General features: G+C 35.3%; 1 pseudogene; it reads left to right on the forward strand.

Moving 5' to 3' along the window:
* The first annotated feature begins 3,772 nt into the window (after window positions 1–3,772).
* The window catches only part of LOC103081064 (serine/arginine-rich splicing factor 4 pseudogene), a 104,140-nt pseudogene continuing 95,563 nt past the window's right edge, over window positions 3,773–12,349 (forward strand).

Consider the following 12,349-nt stretch of genomic DNA (forward strand, 5'->3'; position numbering starts at 1 on the left):
TTAATGCAGTGGGAGAAGTGATGTATGTCACTTTCAGGTCTGGATCAAAAACAAACAAACACAAAAACCAAACAAACATATCCATGATCCTCTCCCCGCTATCTGACTTGACTTGAATGGATAAAGTACTGAAGATGTATTAAATATGGGAGTCCTATTATATGGAAAAAGTCTGCAACCCTGAATCATGTGTTTGGGGAGATTCTCACCAAGAATACTTGCATTGTTCTGGACCGTGAATGAGAAGTAAATTTTTCAGTACCAAGTCCTTCAGTTTTTGGAATTTATTTGCTTCAGCAGTTGGTATTATCTTAACCCTATCTTAACCGTTAATCAGATTGTTTTACTTATTTTAGGTAATCACTAATAAATGTTATCTTCTAAGTATTAAACCTTACTGCTTTTAAAATCTGTATATTCCTTTAAATATCTGTCACATGGGCTTTGTGGCATTAAATTTCTTTAGGTTTCCACTGCTAAATCTTCACTGGAAAGTATGAGTATCTAGATATGTATAATCTAAATGACATTTATTTTCAGTCACAAATTGTGATTCTGTTTGTATTTCCAGGAAATGAATATATATTTATTTTCATTCAATACATACATACACACACATACACTTGCACACAACTGATTCTATCTTCACCAGATAATTAATTGTAAAATGAGTTGAAGACACCACATCAATTGTGCTTTAGTCAATATGTGAGCATATGTATGAAACAGCAATGCTCACCCTTTTTCACTAGGACATACACGTCTGATAAAATTCACATAAATCTTATGTTCCCAATGGTTGTGACATAACTAAGGTAGACTGATAGTTATGCACATTTCCATAGCTGTAATTTCATTCATTTCCCTTCCTTTCAAGAAAGCATATGAATAAGCCTGACATTAGAGCAATGGCCTCTGAAATGTTCTAATCAAGTAAATCATTTACTTTCAAATTTTTAAAGTAAATTCCTCAAAATTTGGTTATCTTAACTATGATTAATAACAAATTACTTGTGGCACTTTCTATAATGAGTCTCACTACATAAGTGATCCTGACTCTGGCCAGGTTTCAATCTTGGCTCGCTATCTATTAGCAATATAGCCTTCTAGAGCTCAGTATTCTCATCTGTAAAAAATGGGAATAGTAATATTAATGATTTGAGAGGTAATCTATATATCTATCTATATATCTATCTATATCTATCTATCTAACTATATATATATATATATATATGTCTGTGTGTGTGTGTGTGTGTGTGTGTGTGTTGCTTTACATGATGTTTGTCTTATAGTAACCATTTAGAAAATATTAGCTGTTATATCAGTCAGAGATGAATAGCAGGAAATTAAATTAACTTTATCAAGTGAATAGTATTTTATAAAATCCTCTATTTTATTCTTCTTCAAGTCAATCTTGGTTTCCATATCTTTCTTCATTGGGGCATTCACTCTTTCTTATCCTGACATACAGCAAGGGAAGTTAACTAAGTTTGTAAAGGGATTGTATATATGGCAAAAAAGAATACTGGATTAACCTAATGGAGACATAAACCTGACAGGCACTCACATTAGAGAGAATTTCTCTGCTCCAGGTCAATGTGCACTTGAATAGGAATTAGCTATTGCACTTAAAAAAGAGTAACCTTATTTTTAAGTTGATTATTTTCCTACTTAGGAAAACACATTTTTTTGAGAGATATTAGTATTACCTTTATGATAATATCACAGTTGTGTCTGTGCATAGAGAAGAAAAGATTATTGCTCTGCATTCTAGGGATATATCTGTGAAGTTTATAATAATGAGCATGGGGCTAGATGATTTTTTCCAACAGAGTAATGTTTGTAAGAGTAGAAACTAAAGAGTGGAGAGCATAAGAAATTGTCTTCCCTTCATTTTTTTGTTGAACGTATGTGACAGGTACTAGAGTTAAAAGTATAAATAATATGTTTCTCGTTGTCTATTTAGGACTGAGAAGCAAATTAATATTTATAAAATAATGTGCATTAATTAAATTTTGTTTAAAGGTATAAATAATAGTACAATTGATGAGGGGATATAAGACCCATAAGAAAACAGATTGTTATAATTTTCAAATAAAAATAGTAAAGAATTTCAGGGGATAATGTAATTATAATCCTAAAGGGAAGATGAAGAAAAATTCATTGATGGGAAGTTGAAAAAGTATATGAAAGTTAAACACTGAGATATCTGAATAAAAATAATAGACTAAATAAAGACAGGGGATCTATGCTTCCTTCCAATATCCCACTAAAATGAGGATTTTAAAAAATGATTAAATATATGCGACTGGAGAGACTAGGAAAAAAAGACAATGGCAACAAAATCTTCCAAGTTGGAGAGCAGATAGTTGAGTGATAAGTAACATAGCCAAACCAAGAACACTCAATCATAAGAGGGAAGAGGGGAAAGTTGAGAGACAAACTTGATTTACCTTAGAGTAAATGCAAAGAGTGGAGAGCATAAGAAATTTTTTCCCTTCATATTTTTTGTTGAATGTATGAGATTCCCTAAAAGACTCAAGAATTGTATGCACAAGATACTTTTGGAAACAAGAGGAAGATGGAACTAAAAGCCAAATAGCTGGTAGGAAGCCTAAGAATCACTTATGGGACTAAAAACTCAGAGCCCAAGATGACAAATACCTGAGGAGAACATTCACTTAAAAAATCCTAACAGACTAGAAAAGTAGTATCACCAGATGCAACAGGGAATCACACATAGATGAACATATTTTAATAATCATAATAAATATATACTTATCAAGGGAAGCTTGTATAATATAAAGGGACAAAAATGATAAAAAGAATGAAGTATAAAAATTAAGCATAAAAACATGAAAGTTTAGTTTTTTAAACAATGAAATGTATGGGACTAATATAATAGATAAGTGACTTTTCAGATCAATCCAAGTAATTCTTTAAGAAAAATAAAAACAAACAGGAAAAGATAAATAGGGAAAAAAAGATAAAAGTATAAAGAGAAAAGTTAAGAGATAGGAGTAAAAGTACCATCCAACTAAGAAATAGAATAGGAATTCCAAGAAGGAGAAAATATTAAAATATAAAGAATAAATTCTTTAATTAAATATCAGAGGTAAATTTTTCAAAATGAAAAGAAGATGAAAGATATCAGATTGAAGGGCCTATGGAGGATTATCAGGAAAAAAAAAAACAGTACAACTCTGATCAAGATGGTGGAGTAAGAGGACATGGAACTCACCTTCCCCTATGAGCATATCAAAAATATATTTATATAGAACAATTCTCACTAAAAACTAAATGGAGACTGGCAGAAAGACTCCTGTACCATCAAGGCTGTAAGAAAGATCCACATGGAATCTGGGATGAAGGGAAGAAAAGTAGTCAGGTTCAACCTGTGCTCCTGGGTGGGGATTCAGAAGAAAAGGGAGATGACATGACAGTGATCCTCCCTGGAGAGTGAGTGGTTTGAGCCACGTATTGAGTGCCCCAGCCCTGGGGTCCAACCAAGGGAAGACAAGACCCCTTGGTTGGTAGAAGTGGGGGTGGAACTAACAGAAGGGCTGTGGGAAGCCTAGAAACCTTCCATGAAGAGTGCATGAATACTTTCTTGCTCCTGAGGCAGGGCAGAGAATGTGAATTGAGAATGCACTGTTGGCTGACTGGTTTCCCACAGTCACCCCAGTGTGCACCCCAGCCTGAACTGAGCGAACACTCCAACCCTGCTTGCCCATGTCACAGCTTTATGGTCAAGCAAGAGCTGCCATGACAGATGAAAGCCTTCAGCTCTGAGACACGGAGGGGCTCAGACCTGAAGCAGTATCTGAGGAGGGAAGGGGCAGCCATTGCCAGTGCTGACATTGATGGTGCATCAGAGCCAGTCCAGATCTCTGATCACAGCCAGACTGCCACAGCTTGTGCTCCAGACTTTGCCAAATGCCTGCTGCTCCCCTCTGGAGCAAGGGTGTCAGTGTTGGAAAGGGGGTAGAGTTCACACTCGAAGGGAGCTGAGTTGGCTCAGACCCAAACTTCAGGGCTTCTGCACTAGCAACTTGGGACCTGACCCCACTCCCCAATAGGGTGATGACCACTGAGCACAGTACAAGCTCTGGCTGAAAACTGGCTCTGGCCCTAGACCCTCCATCTCCATCCCCACGTCCTACCAAGGTGATAGCAAGCAGAATACACTGAGGAAAAACCTATTTTGTATTCACATCAAATCCAGTTCTCCCTCCAAAGCCACTGGACACAGCAGACTGTATAGGGACGCCCCACATAAGGATACCCCTTCTAGACTGCAATAGGTAACTGTTCCACCTTATTACACAAAGGCAGAGAAATTTGTCTCAACTGAAAGAGCAAGAGAAAACTCCTGCAAAAACAACTAATGAAACAGAAATAAACAATTTACCAGATAAATAATTCAAAGCATTAGTAGTAAAAATGCTAACTGAATTAAGGGAAAGAATATATGAACACAGTGAGAATTTTAATAAGGAACTAGAGAATACGAAAAAGAACCAGTCGGAAATGAAGAATACAATAACTAAAACGAAAAATAGACTAGGTGACACAGAAGAATGCATAAGTGATCTGGAAGATAGAATAATGGAAATCATCCAAATGAGAGCAGCAAAAAGAAAAACAAATAAAAAATAAGATAACAGTTTAAGGGATCTGTGGGAAAACATCAAGTGTAACAACATTCACATTATAGATGTCCCAGACAAGGAAGAGAGAGAGAAGGGGATTGAAAATGTATTTAGTGAAATGGCTGAAAACTTCTCAAACCTGAAGAAGAAAATAGATATCCTGATGCTGGAAGCACAGAAGATCCCAAATAAGATGATGTGTGTGTGTGTGTGTGTGTGTGTGTGTGTGTGTGTGTGTGTGTGTGTATTGATCTGGATGTTCCCAGTGAGATTGAAAAAGAAAGTATACATGGAAAAGACAGTTGAGAATGTGTTAACAAAACCAAGATTATAAAAATAAATGTAAAAGAATCCTTTAATGTCACAAACACATGTCCACACAGAAACACACATACTTGCGCACATATGCATTATTTATGATGAGGCATAACTCAAGCTTGTAAGTAAAACCAAAGATTTTGAGCTTTCCTTTGCCTCTGATGATATTCAGTGAAAAGGGGAAAATGACTAAGTTATGGCAGCTGAAGTCAGTTTGGAAATTTGAGAGATGACCTTCTCCAGAAAACTCAGATAGTATGTGTTTTGAGGCTGAATATCATTCTGTGTGTATGTGTGTGTGTTTGTGTGTAATAGTATGTATGTGTATTTTTGCCCTATGTAAATATTAAGCTTCAGCATTCAAACCTCTGCTTTGCAACTGTACATTGCTTTTGGTAATAATCTGATTAATTGAAGGGGACCTTGGCATGTGTTTAAAAACACTTTTAGGAAAAGCTAAATGCAAGTGTTTTGAAGGAAAACACTTCCACTGTGCTTTTCAACTAGTCTAAGACAGAACAGTTCAACACAGCTTCTGAAAGACAGGGCTGAACTTTCCCAGAGTTCTCCTCTGTGCTTGAGAAAATAATGTATCAATCAATTAAAAACACCTCAAATACAATCTATGAAATATACTTCTCTATTCTACAATCAACAATGTTGATCAATAACTGAGCTCTTTTTCTTTACTTTCATGCTTCATCAAAAACTATTTTTTCCATGAGAAAGAAGTGAGGGAATAAAAAGAAATCCAAAATTACAGTCGAAAATGTGTATCCTTTCCACAGTAGGAGGGAAGTTAACTGTGCAAACAGGTTATTTAAAATGACTCAGAACTGGCTTGCATCTGTGCCCCTTGGACTGAGTGCTGATTATTTACAAAGCAGTTTTACCCCTGACATGGACCTCTCTGGATGGCCAGCTAAGGAAACCCAGGGTTGCTATAACAGGCCTTTTATTAACACCAAAATGATAATTTTAAATAAGTGGTCAATTCTGAAACAAAGGACAGGAATAGCATTTACTTGTTATGCAATGTTCAGACCTTGAACAGCATAATAAGGACAAGATTGCAGGATTCATTTTATTTGCATATTATTTTATTAACATTGACACTGGCTAAGCAAATAGAGACCACATATGGAGCCCCAAAGAAGTCACCACCCTTGCATGAGAGGTTTTTGACCTATCTAACCAGACCCAGGGATCAGTAAAAAGAGTGGTATGAGCACACACATCTCGGCTAAATTCCAATGGTGTAATTACCTTCTTCCTACATAAAATTCTTCCTGCCTTTCTCTCTTGAGAAGTTATTTTTCCACCTCCCTTCCTAAATGCCTTTGTGCTGTGGAATGGCTGTCATATTAGATCCCACAGGTGCCTGCCTTCAGCTGTGAGTGAGTGATCTCTGTAGATAAGGCATTTGGAGATCCTTCTGTATGAAAAGTGTAATATAAATATATAAAGTATTGTTCATCTCCCTTGGGAAGTTCACTTAACGTGACATGCCAAGACTTATTGGTAAGGCAGTCTGGTAAACCCACTTTCTTATCAGGACTTGGTTTCACTTTAAGAGTGAGTTTTAAATTGTATCTCTGTGTAAATGCCATATAATACTAATACTTGGGACTTCAAATGTGCCTTTGTCTGAGAATGTCAAGATGTCACAGGAACTCTGTGATTTCCTCTGCACTTTTGGGGTGTAGGAGGTAACTGAGGTGATGCCAGCATTGAATAGGGAACTATTTTAAACTGTTCCTGTTAAGGTAAAAATCTCTGAGAGGCTCCCCACAATAAACACATGAAAATCCCTCTAATAGTTATTAGAAAATTAAGCAACAATAGAAGGCATTCATAGTATAACACGCAGATTTTTATGTCGGTTTTGAAATTTTGGATCCAGTTGAATCCTAACAATACAGCCTAAGGTTGGCATTGTAATTAAAGGGCTCTCTCTGGTAAGGATAGTGATTTACCATCTATGAAATCTGTATCTTACCACAAGTGTGCTGAGATGTATTCAACTTCTCAAGGCCTCAGTTTCTTCTCCCATGACTATTTCTGAGGGTTCACTGTAGTAATTAAATGAGAGATATTTATTAAATATATATAGCATAATACATTCTCAAGGTATGGTGTATATAGTGGCAATAATTATAATTATTGAAATTAATTACTAATAAATTACAGTTTCTACTTATTTTCTAAAAGAAATAGATGCAGAGATGACTTCCCTATATACATAAAATATTAAAAATTAGGAAAAGATACTTATAAATCTCAAAAAGAAATAGAGGGATGTGATGATATTAGAAAGTTAACCCTTGAGAGTTAAATTTTATTTTGAGTGTTTTAGCAGCAAAAGCTCAGAAATATGGAAAAATGAAAAAATTATGAAAGCATAAAAAGTTTAGATAGTTTTCATTGTTTGATAAAATAAAAATTCCAGATCATTAGTAGAGACAAATATTCTGTGATATTGAGGTAGGTTTCTTTTAAGTTAGTGGTTTAATAAATTTTTTAAAAATTAGCATTTTTAATGCAACTATGCCGTAATACCTAACCTAACAAAGGATTTTGACTCTAGGAGATTGATTCTGTCCAAAGGTTCTGCATCAGTGTTGTCCAATAGAGATATAAAGAATATAGACACATTTATCATTTAAAATTTCCTGGTAGCTACATTAAGAAATGTAAAAATAAATAAGTAAAATTAATATTATAATATATTTTATTTGACCCATCATATTTAAAATACTAGTATTTCCATGTGTAATCAATTTAAAAATTTATTAATGAGATATTTTGGATTACTTTTTCCATACTACGTCTTTAAAATCTATTGTGTATTTTATACTTACAGTACATCTTCATTTGTGCTAGTCACATTTTAAGTTCTTAATTGTATTCAGATTCTAGTGCTTACATGTTGGATAGCATGGTTCAAAATAAACTTTACATGGACAGACATAATATTCAATGATGTAGAAAAGTAAACAGAAAAGCAGGCATGAAGATGTTACAGAAGATCATATACATACTCTTGATGATATGATCATTGACTACTATGTCCAAACTTGCATTAATTTTTCCATTTATTCTTATATTTAACAAATATTTGAGTACCTCTTATATTTCTGAATATGCAGGGGAAACGTTTAACCTTTCCATAGTAAGAGGATTATTAAGTAGGCAAACCATTAGCGTCAAACAATGCAGGAAGTATTATAATCACTGAGGAAATAGCAGCAAGCAAAGTGAAATCCCTGCTTCTGAAGCTTAAATTCAAGTAGGGTCAGGCAGATAATAAAAAAAAAATAAACAAATAATGTATTTTTCCAGGTGATGATAATTGCTATGAAGAAAAAATAAAACAGAATAATAGTGAGGTAGTGGAATTCTTGAACCCTGCTTTAAATAGAGTGGTCAGTGAAGTACCCTCTGATGTAAAAGGTGAGCAGAAACCTGTATCAAGGGAGGATTTGAACCAAGAAGTTGCAGGGGAAGGAGTATTCTGGAAAGAGAGAAAGCCAAGCACAGAGGGTTTCAGAAGGAAATTCAAGATGACCAGATTGGCAGATTTGAGGGACAATAGGGCTTAGAGAGCTGCTACTGTGGTGGAACTTGTTAGATGATGTCAGATAAGAATTTTGGATGTTTCTGGGGAGCTGGAGGGTCAGTGGAAGAATATGAGTAGTGAAACAACATGATGCCATATAGGTTTTGAAAGTCCATCTGTCACTGTACTTTTTTTGGAGAAGAGATAGTACTAGAGGAAGAGTGGAAGCAGTGACAGCCCAGATAATAGACTATGTTGTCTTGGCCCAGACTAGTAAAGATGATAAATAATCTTGATGAAAATCAAAATCAGCTACTAAATATATAAAGCCAGTGGCTTTGTTTTACTTCCTATTAAAATCATTATTGAATGAACTGTTCTATCAGTAGGGCAAGCATATCCATATCTTGCAAATTTAATTCCCTATGTGGCATTTTGTGAAAATTTCAATATTGAATTCAATACAAATTGTTCTTGTGTGTCTTTGACATTGCAGTGCACTGTGTTATGATACAAAGAAAACAATCCAATGATCCAGTGCTCTCCTTTCTTGCTCTCTGTCCAGGGGTTTATGGTCTGATAAGGAAGACAGCAGCACAGATTTATATAGGAAAAGTCAGACAATGGTATGTGTTATCAGAAAAGGTAAACCAACGTAAAATGAGGAAATAAACAAGGAGAGAATTGAATTAAACATAGAGACTCATTTATTCATGTACCTATTCATTCGATGACTATTGTCAGAGACTGTGATATGTATTGACTATTCAAAGATGACTAAGATTGCAGAGTCTAGAGATGGTTCATGGACAAAGATTCTATCTGTGAGGGCTTACCCTGAGATATAAAGTCACAGAGTTGGGTAGGCTACTTGGATATTTACTCAGGACAGTTGTAAGTAAGTAGCATAGTTAGAAAAAGATTATGAAACACAGAGGCATAAGTCAGGAAAAGGTCAAATCCAGAGGGGCAGTACCAAGTACAAGGTCCAAAGGACAAGGTGAAAATCCAAGTCAGAAGATATGAAGATCAGGAACTGGTTAAAGCAGAATATGAAGTAGTTCAGAGCAAGCAGGCTGGTTAACACAAAGACAAAGAAAATGATGGTTGTGTGAATGAGGGTCAGGCCTTAAGGTTTAAAGGAGCTGGACTCCACTGGATAGGTTGTGCCTTTGGTATATAATTGGAATTGACAATGTGGGAGGACAGTGACAGAGAGGTTTGGATAGAAAGGGATTCCTTCCAGAAGTAAAATTTGCACAATGGTATGTATGCCAGTGATTTCAGTGTTTTACCAGAAGAATAGTATGTGTTCAGCAGATGTAACATGTCAGATATTTGTGGGAGGACAGGTGAAGTGAAACTGAGGCAAAGCGATGAAGGTTTTAAACGTTAATATTTATGTGTGCGTCTTGAAGAATCATTGAATGTTTCGATAAAAGTGTGAGTGATGTGATGCAAATTATTATTTAGGAATATATTTTAGGGTTCTATGTATAGGACAGATCAGAAAGAAGATAAAGACAAAGCTCCTGTGAAATCCAAAAATGAAGTCATTAAGTGTAGAACCAGGGTAGGGAATGGAAAAGAGTAAAATGATACAAGAAAAAAGAAAAAAAAAATGAAACAGAGTCAGTGTTAGCTAACAAAGACAGGGCAGTATAATTGTATAATTTTTGCCTGGTCAAGCCTTCTAGACTTCCCCTCATTTATATAAGCTACATAAAAGAGATCATATGTGGTAACAATTTTAGGCCTTCAGGGAATATGACTTATGGCAAAGGAGAGCATGGCAAACCTCCCCAGGGAAAACAGGCAACCTAAGAATAACAAAGTCTGTTGGAACACATGCTTCTCTTCTACTCATCCATCCCATCTTATATATTCTACTACTTTAGCACCAACCCAGTTATATTCATTACTTTAATTTAGAAATATTGGTTGAGCAATTTACTCTTGCCAGGCATTGTACTGGTTGCTTGACTATAGTTGTGAACACTCTGCTTAGACCCTGTTGATGAAGTTTAGTTGAGGATACAGGTGATAACTATTAAGGCAAACTTGATAAATGCTATGAAAGAAACAACATTATCTGAGAGAAAATAATACAGTCAGATCGGTGTGTAGATACTTGATTGAGATAGATTGGGCAGAGAAAAAGTGGCTCTCTTCTACCTTTTCTCTCTTTCTTCCTCCCTTTCTAATTTGTCTCCCTACAGAGATGTCAGAAGAAACCAGAAATTGGAGGTAAATTTTAGAATCATTTATATAGAGAGAGTAATTAAAATCATGGAATTGAATATTAATCATGGATCAGGTAAAATATGGGTAGAGAATGTATATAGATAAGAAGAAACAGACCAGAGCTTTGGAACATTTGAACAGTCAGCACCCATAGAAAGTGAGATGAGCCAGCCATGGATATTGAGGGATGATCGGGAGACTGTAGTATAAGGAAAGACATGAAGCAAACATAAATAAAGAAGAATAAAGAAGTTGGGAAGAGCCTATTTTGTCAAAACCTGTTTGAAGTTAAGTAAGAAAATAATAAATATGTAACCATCAACTGTGCTAGCATAGAGGCCATCAGAAGGCACATCTTTAACTTATAAACACTGAATGCACAAAAATAGCTTGTCTGCTTCATCACCCTCTTTATTTTCCAACTATTTGTGTTGAACGAAGGCTTCTAATTCTTTCAAAACACTAATCTTACTAGAGTCAAATCCCTACTTGTAAGAGAAGGACTTAATCCTTCTATAATCCTCTCTTTACCTCTCTATTGAATCATTCTCCTTAGCAAACAATTAATGCTCCACTCTCCTCTGTCTTTAAAATCAAGTATACTATTCAACAAAGCTAAGTTTCCAGTTCATAATGGTACCCTATGATTACTTTTACTTTGTGTCTTCCTTGAGAAACCAGTAAAATGGCTTTTGGTTTTTGAATGAAGTGTGAGGTTAGGCCATCAGCAGAGAATGAAAGTTTGGTGAAGCTTGGGACATTTTGAGAAAGACAAGATAGAAAATATAATGGCAGGGAAAAGGTTTTAGGAAGGCATAGCAGGTAGGCTGGTAGTGATGATATCTCAGACAAGGCTCAAATTTTCACTTTGTCTGAAGTTTAGGACACTCAATAAAGAATACAGAAGAATGAAATGGAACTTTTCCCCTTCTCCTCATCTGAAGAAAGACATCCAACCCAACATGTGTATGTGTTTCATAAAGTCTCTATTTTTCTTAGCAATCTAGGACGTTAAGGGCTCTTTTTTTTCCCCAGAATACAAAGAGACAAAAGAACAGTAAAAATTATTCATCATATTCAACTATTAGTTAAACTGGAGTTACACAAAAAGGTGTGGTGAACTGAATTGGAGGCACAATTACAAAGAAAATTATTATAGCCCCAACTGAAATATTTATATGTTAAGATACCAGTGGCCTAAAGCATCAGACACCAAATATGCATAATGAGGCATAGTATTAAAATGTAATTGAGATCTGCTAGATATACAAATAGGCCAAAAAAAAAAAAAAAATGACCTTTCTCCTATGTCTAAAAAGGAGGGGAACAAACCTCATGTCCTCAACGTAAAATAAAAATTAGTGATCAGGGATTTCGGCTATAATTATTTTCCCTTAATTTTACTGTTATCATTACATTGTATCTATAATATATACATTGATATATTTATCTTCAGTTTTTTTTTTTCCACTTGGAATTCTGTTCCCATGACACATAAAATGTCCTGGACTCGGGCTTCCCTGGTGGCGCAGTGGTTGAGAGTCCGCCTGCCGATGCAGGGGACGCGGGTTCGTGG

This window comes from Lipotes vexillifer, unplaced genomic scaffold (genome assembly GCF_000442215.2).
Source record: "Lipotes vexillifer unplaced genomic scaffold, Lipotes_vexillifer_v1.1 scaffold757, whole genome shotgun sequence".
Classification (NCBI taxonomy): Eukaryota; Metazoa; Chordata; class Mammalia; order Artiodactyla; family Lipotidae; genus Lipotes; species Lipotes vexillifer.